The sequence below is a fragment of the Vanessa atalanta genome, chromosome 18 (assembly GCF_905147765.1).
Source record: "Vanessa atalanta chromosome 18, ilVanAtal1.2, whole genome shotgun sequence".
In the NCBI taxonomy this organism is placed as follows: Eukaryota; Metazoa; Arthropoda; class Insecta; order Lepidoptera; family Nymphalidae; genus Vanessa; species Vanessa atalanta.
This window is the reverse complement of record NC_061888.1, coordinates 303861-311250: the sequence shown is the minus strand read 5'-3', so window position 1 is coordinate 311250 and position 7390 is coordinate 303861. Positions and strand designations below refer to the sequence as shown.

Here is a 7390-nt window from a genome sequence, read left to right as displayed (position 1 = left end):
ATGTATCAAACTAAAGTAGCTATCTAAGAATATAAGAAAACTGAGGTGATACGATAGTGAAATTTTTGAGAGCTGGCAACACTTTAGCTTGCGTGATGGATGACGTTTTCGGGCAAGACGCAGCGACGCCGTTAGAAAAGTCATTTCAAGAACGGACTCACATGTCTTCTTATGAAGAGGCTCCATTGGCTGACGAACATGGGCCGATGATGAATCAATGTTCGACGTGTAAATAAAACATTACAGCTAATTTATTACTAAAATAATTATGATTAATGATAGGTTATTGCATTGAATAAGCAACTAATAACAACGTAGTAATTATTGAACAAGATGAAGTTGTCTCTCTCAATGCGCCCGTCAGTTGAACAGACTCGGACTGTTTATCGCAAATCAAGATAAGTAAGAAAGCCGGATTTATAACTTTATTGACATATTTATCCTTGAAATCGTGATGAATTACTATTTATAGCATGAAATTCACGCGCTCACGTTATCAAGTTGGAGTTCAGACTATATTCGAACTGCAACATAGACTTGTGATTAGCTTAGCTAGATTATTTATCCAGAAACTCGCAAACTCCCGATAAAATCTTAAAGAAGAAGACCACACTGTCTTAGTCCCGTGGAACCCGAAAAAAATCCGTCAAAGACCTTACCTTCTGGAATAAAATATAATTTTAAATAGTAAATCACTGTAAGGATTGCGATCCTTCCTATTCGTGAAATTGAGTGCCTCTTGGCTACGTACATGGCCGCTGATTCCGAGGCCCTCGATCAAACTCCGGGTCGGGGCGATAAAAATATTATTCGGTCTTTGTGACGAAAATTAATTGAAGTTATAAGTATACTGTACCTATATACAGGGAACTCGTGCCTCGGGAATCATGAAAACCCGCTGGTCTGCGCCTGAACTCTTTCCGGTCGAAAAAATCGAATGAGATTGAGGGAAGAGGGAGTGCACCTGTACTTGCGCACAAACTTGTGCAATATATGTCCTGCGTAGTTGATTAGTCTTCTTGAGGTCAGCCGCCGTGGCCGAAATCGGTTTGTGAGATATCTATCGTGAAGTCATTGTATGCCCTTCATAGATGAAGATGAGCGGATTCAAGCCGAGTCATACTCGACTTGATTATCGATCGCTGATTTCTGGTAATCTTACAAAGTTTTTTCAATTAATAATTTAATTAATACACATAATTAATTTGCGAATTAAAAAGAAAAAACATTTCCTGTCTACATTCTGAATACGAAGTATGTCTAAATTAAAAAACATACTAAGCTATAAATAGAAGCTGATTACTTGTAGAAAGTTACCGTTCACTTCCTCAAAAGAGTTTCAATAAATCGAATCTAACATAATTAAAATATATGAATATTTAACTATTTGTTGGAGAACATAACGGAAATATATAATGAGATATCACAAAACAACGAAAACAGTAATTACATTAACATCCATTACATTTTACATTAACAGCCTGTAAATTTCTCACTGCTTGGCTAAGACCTCCTCTCCTTTGCGGGTTGGTGGAATACACATGTGGCAGAATTTCGTTGAAATTAGACACACGCAGGCTTCCTCACGATGTTTTCCTTCTCCGCAGAGTACGAGATGATTAGAAAATTCAGTGGTGCTTGCCTTGGTTTCAACCCGAAATCATCGGTTAAGATGCACGCGTTCTAACCACTGGGCCATCTCGGCAAAACAGTAATTAGGTAAACAGTAATAATTATTTTTAATAGAAGAAGAGGTATGTAAAAATTATGGCGCAGGTATGGTGCAGTTAGCTCGCTATATTAGGGTATTTATTAACTACATGGTATTTGTATATCTGTAAGTCATGTCTACCGTCTAGTTTCTATCTTTATTTCAAACTAGTTGAACCTGCGGCTTTACCCGCACGAAATTTATAAAACTTTATCTACATATATTCTGTAGCACACAAACAAGGGTTGAATTAAAAAAGCCTATGTCCTGCCCCGGGATTCAAATCTCGATACCAAATTTAATCTGAATCGGTTCAGCGGCTCAAGCGGGAAGAGGTAACAGAGTTACTTTCGCATTTATAATATACTACTATATATACTTATATATACGTACTTTATTTACCTAATCAAAAATCTATACTAAGATTTTTGATTAGGTAAATAAAGTACGTATATAATAGTTTTAACACGTATAGTATAGCAATAGCAGTGCAGGTCGGATGGAGTGATCAGCGTGATTTTGATATAAAGTTCACATATTACACTTATTTAAGTTAAGGAATGTGATACTTAAGTTTTGAAGTTATTAAACATCTATTTGCTCACCTCAGTGTAACTACAGGCACAAGGGACGTAACATCTTAGTTCCCGAGGTTGATGGCGTATTGGTGATGTAAGGAATGGTTACATATGTTTCTTACAGCGCCATTGTCTATGGGCGGTAGAGGCCACTTACCATCAGGTGACCTATTTGCTCGTCCGCCTTCCGATATCATAAAATAAATAAAAATAATAAATAACCTCGGAGACAAGACTGTGTACAAAGGGCTAACGCGCTCTCGTAGGTCAACATATCCCTTTACAGTTGTTGCTCGCTACTCAAAAGCGAGCGCGTATAAAATAATATCAAGTATATTAGTTTCCGCCCCACTATATAGAAAAATAGACGTCATGATCTTGATGATTACACTTTGGCATTGAGGAGAAGATCTCCTATCGACATCATCAGTGTTCGTCTTAAACAATTAAGGAAATGTACTTCGAGACACACGCATTTGTACATCCATAATAAAATATAAGCGCGTAAGTAACTCTATCTCAATAGGATTTCATTTTGTTTTTCTTATGAAATAACTTAGAAGTTCTATTTAAAATCTAAATCTTATTGTATTTGCATATATATATCATATTGAGTAATTAATACCTTATGTTTATAATAATGTAACATTAATTCTATGTAGGGCTTTGTGCAAGCGTGTCTGGGTAGCTACCACTTATTCGTCTCCTTGTCGTCACTACCAGCAAGCAGTAAATATTAGAACGATCCAGTGTAACTACAGCCACAAGGGATATAACATCTTAGTTCCCAAGGCGTTGTCAATGTAAGGAATGTTTTTTTTACGGCGCCAAAGCTATGGGCTTCGGTGACCGCTTATCATCAGGTGGCGGATTTGATCGCCCGTCTACCTTTGCCATAAAAATGCCACTTCTAAGCCAAATGAAATATTTTATACAATATTTCGAAATCATTTATGTCACGATGGTTGAAAGTAAAAGATACCAATCCCGATTTGGAAATGTTTACCTAAATATATGTATGTATAGAATAAGTTTATTAACAAATCAAAGTAAATAAATTGGCAAAAAATATCTCGTACGATTTTTGAAATTAATATGTTCTCTAGACTTTCATTCGGACAGACTTGCTTGTGTACCCTAAAGTTTTTTAGCTTTTGTTATCAATTAATACTTCCGGTCCTACATATACGGCTAGTTCGGGTACATCTTGATGATTATTTATAAGTATAGATTAAAACTTTTGTTCAACAATTTAATTAGTAATTTCATAATCAAATAAATAGTTGATTCATATTTGTTTATACTTGGAACATTTTATTATATATTATTCTATTTATTAATGGCGCCTTCAGCTTCCGGCGCAATTAATAAATAGTGCTTATTGTTATTTATATTTTCTCAAATTATGTCGATTAATCAATGCTATAATAATTTTGTTTTATTATGTATAATGTAAGGATTAAGCTACTAGAATCTCATTTTACTAATCTGGCTAGGTTATCTGCTGCTTATCAATTTCCGGTGTAATATATTAATCTTTAATTTTTAATGTTACATAATCCTGTATTATTAAATAATATTTGTCCGTAAATAATCATTAGAATAATTAAGATAAACAATGTTTAATATTATCTTTTAAGTTTGCGAATTTAGTATTAAATTAGGTCAAGATATTTTTGTATAAATACCGCCAGTTTAAATATATCGGGCATTCGTATTTTAACCGTTGTAATGAGCATTACAAGTGTTTTCTAATATAACGTATCGTCATTTTCGCCGCCACCCTGGTAACCCACCTTCTATACTTCAGAAGTGGGATAATGTCTGGCCCATATATCGACGGACTTGGTACGAAGAAAAGGAGACGCTGCGAGAACGCTGTACTCGACAGTGACGAATCATCAAGTTTTTTTTCTTCATCCGATGACGAAGAGATCTTGGAGAAACAAAGGCGATATAAGAAGCGGCACCCAAACCGATGCGGAGGTTATGCCAACGTTCAGACCGGATGAAAAATCTAGCAACGTCAAGGGATGGTTGCATAAGATCGACCAATTGGGCGACGTGTACGGATGGGACAACAAAGATCGACAGTTCATCATGCAGATACGTCTTCGAGGGTCGGCTAGAGACTGGTATGACGATCTGGATGACTATGATCTCACATGGATGGAGTGGAAGGACGCTTTAGAGACCGCGTTCCCACGTTCTACTGACTTTGTGGATCTACTTGAATCTATGCTTGCTAGAAAGAAAACGAATACGGAAACTATGACAAAATATTTCCACGACAAGGTTTCCTTATTAAAAAAATGCAATATCATTGGCGAGTCTGCAATTTCGTGCATAATTCGCGGTCTACCCATGGAAATAAGAGCCAACGCGAAAGCTTTCCAATGCAGTACACCACAGCAACTATACTACGGGTATTTGTCGTCATTGGAAAACTACAGACAAATTGAAGCCAGCCATCCGCGACCAACTACCACGTGGCGAAGAGAGGGCGCCGTTGCTACAATTGCAAGAGGGAGTGATTTTCAACCGAAGAAATGTTACGCCTGCCGAAGAGAAGGTCATGAAGCAAAGGACTGCAAGGTGCCACGCTGCGAGGTGTGCCATCGCCCGGGTCACACGTCTGCCAGCTGCTGGCATGCGGCCAGCTCTTCACATCAAAAAGTAAGTGATGTTTTATTTACAACATATACATAGATTTGTATAAAAAGGTAGTGGCAATTAATAGTTGTAGTCTCATCGCATACATAGATACGGGCAGCAAATTAAATATTCTCACTATGGCATATGCTGATAAGCTAAAATTAAAAATTCAGCCGTCCGTTGTTACAATGAGAGGTTTTGGAGGTGCACATTCGACCTCTTTGGGAACATCCCACGTGGATGTTCACATAGACAATGTTGTTGTAAGTGGATTCGTAGAATTAACCAATTACGATATAGGTGATATAGATTTAATAATCGGACAACCAATGATAAATCTACCTAATATCAGTTTAATTATATCACAAAATTCTGTTAAATTTATTGGTAGTAGTGATACTTTTAATAGTACTCTTAGTGATATAAAACTATGTGATACAGACTTTATAACAAAATTTCCAGTGTATTTGAGACACAGTTGTATAATACCACAACAAAGTGCTGCTTTGGTGCAAGTTTATCTCGATACTAATAGTAATGAAACATATCTTCTGAGTTCTGTATATGTTGAGTTAGGCTGTATATCCTATGTAATTTTAGAGGGACTTGTAAGGTCGAAAGATTGCTATAAAACAAAACTTGTGCAGAACAAATATTGTATTGAGAAAAATAAATTGTTATACAAAATATTTATCCATTCTTTCTATCAATTATCCAATAAAAAAAAAAAGAAATCGAACTACTTTAGGATGAGGTTGTATAAATTACATTAAATTAGAGCTGTGTGATGTAGGATAAATTAAAGCTGTGTGATGTAGAACAAATAAAAGCTGTGTGATGTAGGACAAATAAAAGCTGTGTGATGTAGGATAAATTGAAGCTGTGTGATGTAGAACAAATAAAAGCTGTGTGATGGAGGATAAATAAAAGCTGTGTGATATAGGATAAATAAAAACTGTGTATGAGCTAAGACAAACGAAGACTGTGTGAAGGAGGACGAATAAAAGTTGTGTTATCTAGGATAAATAAAAGTTGTATACTTAAATTAGATAATACAAGATTTAATTACGGCTTAGACATGTCAACTTCAGGTGCCGTACAGCAGCGACAAACCAGGCGCCAATAGCAGCGCTGATCTCCGTGGGACACGGCATACACAGGATGGCCGAATGTTATCAATTAATACTTCCGGTCCTACATATACGGCTAGTTCGGGTACATCTTGATGATTATTTATAAGTATAGATTAAAACTTTTGTTCAACAATTTAATTAGTAATTTCATAATCAAATAAATAGTTGATTCATATTTGTTTATACTTGGAACATTTTATTATATATTATTCTATTTATTAATGGCGCCTTCAGCTTCCGGCGCAATTAATAAATAGTGCTTATTGTTATTTATATTTTCTCAAATTATGTCGATTAATCAATGCTATAATAATTTTGTTTTATTATGTATAATGTAAGGATTAAGCTACTAGAATCTCATTTTACTAATCTGGCTAGGTTATCTGCTGCTTATCAATTTCCGGTGTAATATATTAATCTTTAATTTTTAATGTTACATAATCCTGTATTATTAAATAATATTTGTCCGTAAATAATCATTAGAATAATTAAGATAAACAATGTTTAATATTATCTTTTAAGTTTGCGAATTTAGTATTAAATTAGGTCAAGATATTTTTGTATAAATACCGCCAGTTTAAATATATCGGGCATTCGTATTTTAACCGTTGTAATGAGCATTACAAGTGTTTTCTAATATAACGTATCGTCATTTTCGCCGCCACCCTGGTAACCCACCTTCTATACTTTATTCGAGGAATTCGTTAAGTTAATCTTAAATCGAGTACAGTGGGCCGAGGACCGCTAATTCTAATCAAGACGAGAAGTACTAACTATTCACGTGCCTAATTAGTGTTTCTATCATTAATTTCGTGCTCGGAGGAGATAGTATGAATTGGTATTAGGTATAATTTGCGCACGTCCCTAATTAAAATAATAATATATTTAAGACAAGAAAACTGGCTGCACGAAACGTAATCAGCTTGTGACAACTTAATCGTATGATCAATGTTAAAACTTATTATAAATCTTTCGAAATATATTTATTATTTGATAATTCGTAGATCGGCTAAGCAACAGGGTGACGTGCGCGCGCGACGATTCGCGTTGATTGCGCGCGCGCCGAGTATCGATGATAATAATTGATAATAAAGAAATATTAGTACCGTGTGCAAGAAACTTAAGGGGAAACTTACTCGCTATTATACGTTTCTCGAAAACGAAATTATAAACATTATTTTTATTGAAATGTACGTTTTGAATTGCATTTAGGTATTTTATATTGAATTCAGTGAATTAGATTCATTCACTAGCTACTCGTGCCGACTTCAGGCACTTCGGCGCGGGTACATAAAATATTTATATTAAAGTAC

General features: G+C 35.3%; 1 pseudogene; it reads left to right on the top strand.

Annotated features, from left to right (window-relative positions):
* Positions 1–4109: 4109 nt before the first annotated feature.
* LOC125071090 lies at positions 4110–6202 on the top strand (annotated as a pseudogene).
* The last annotated feature ends 1188 nt before the right edge of the window (positions 6203–7390 follow it).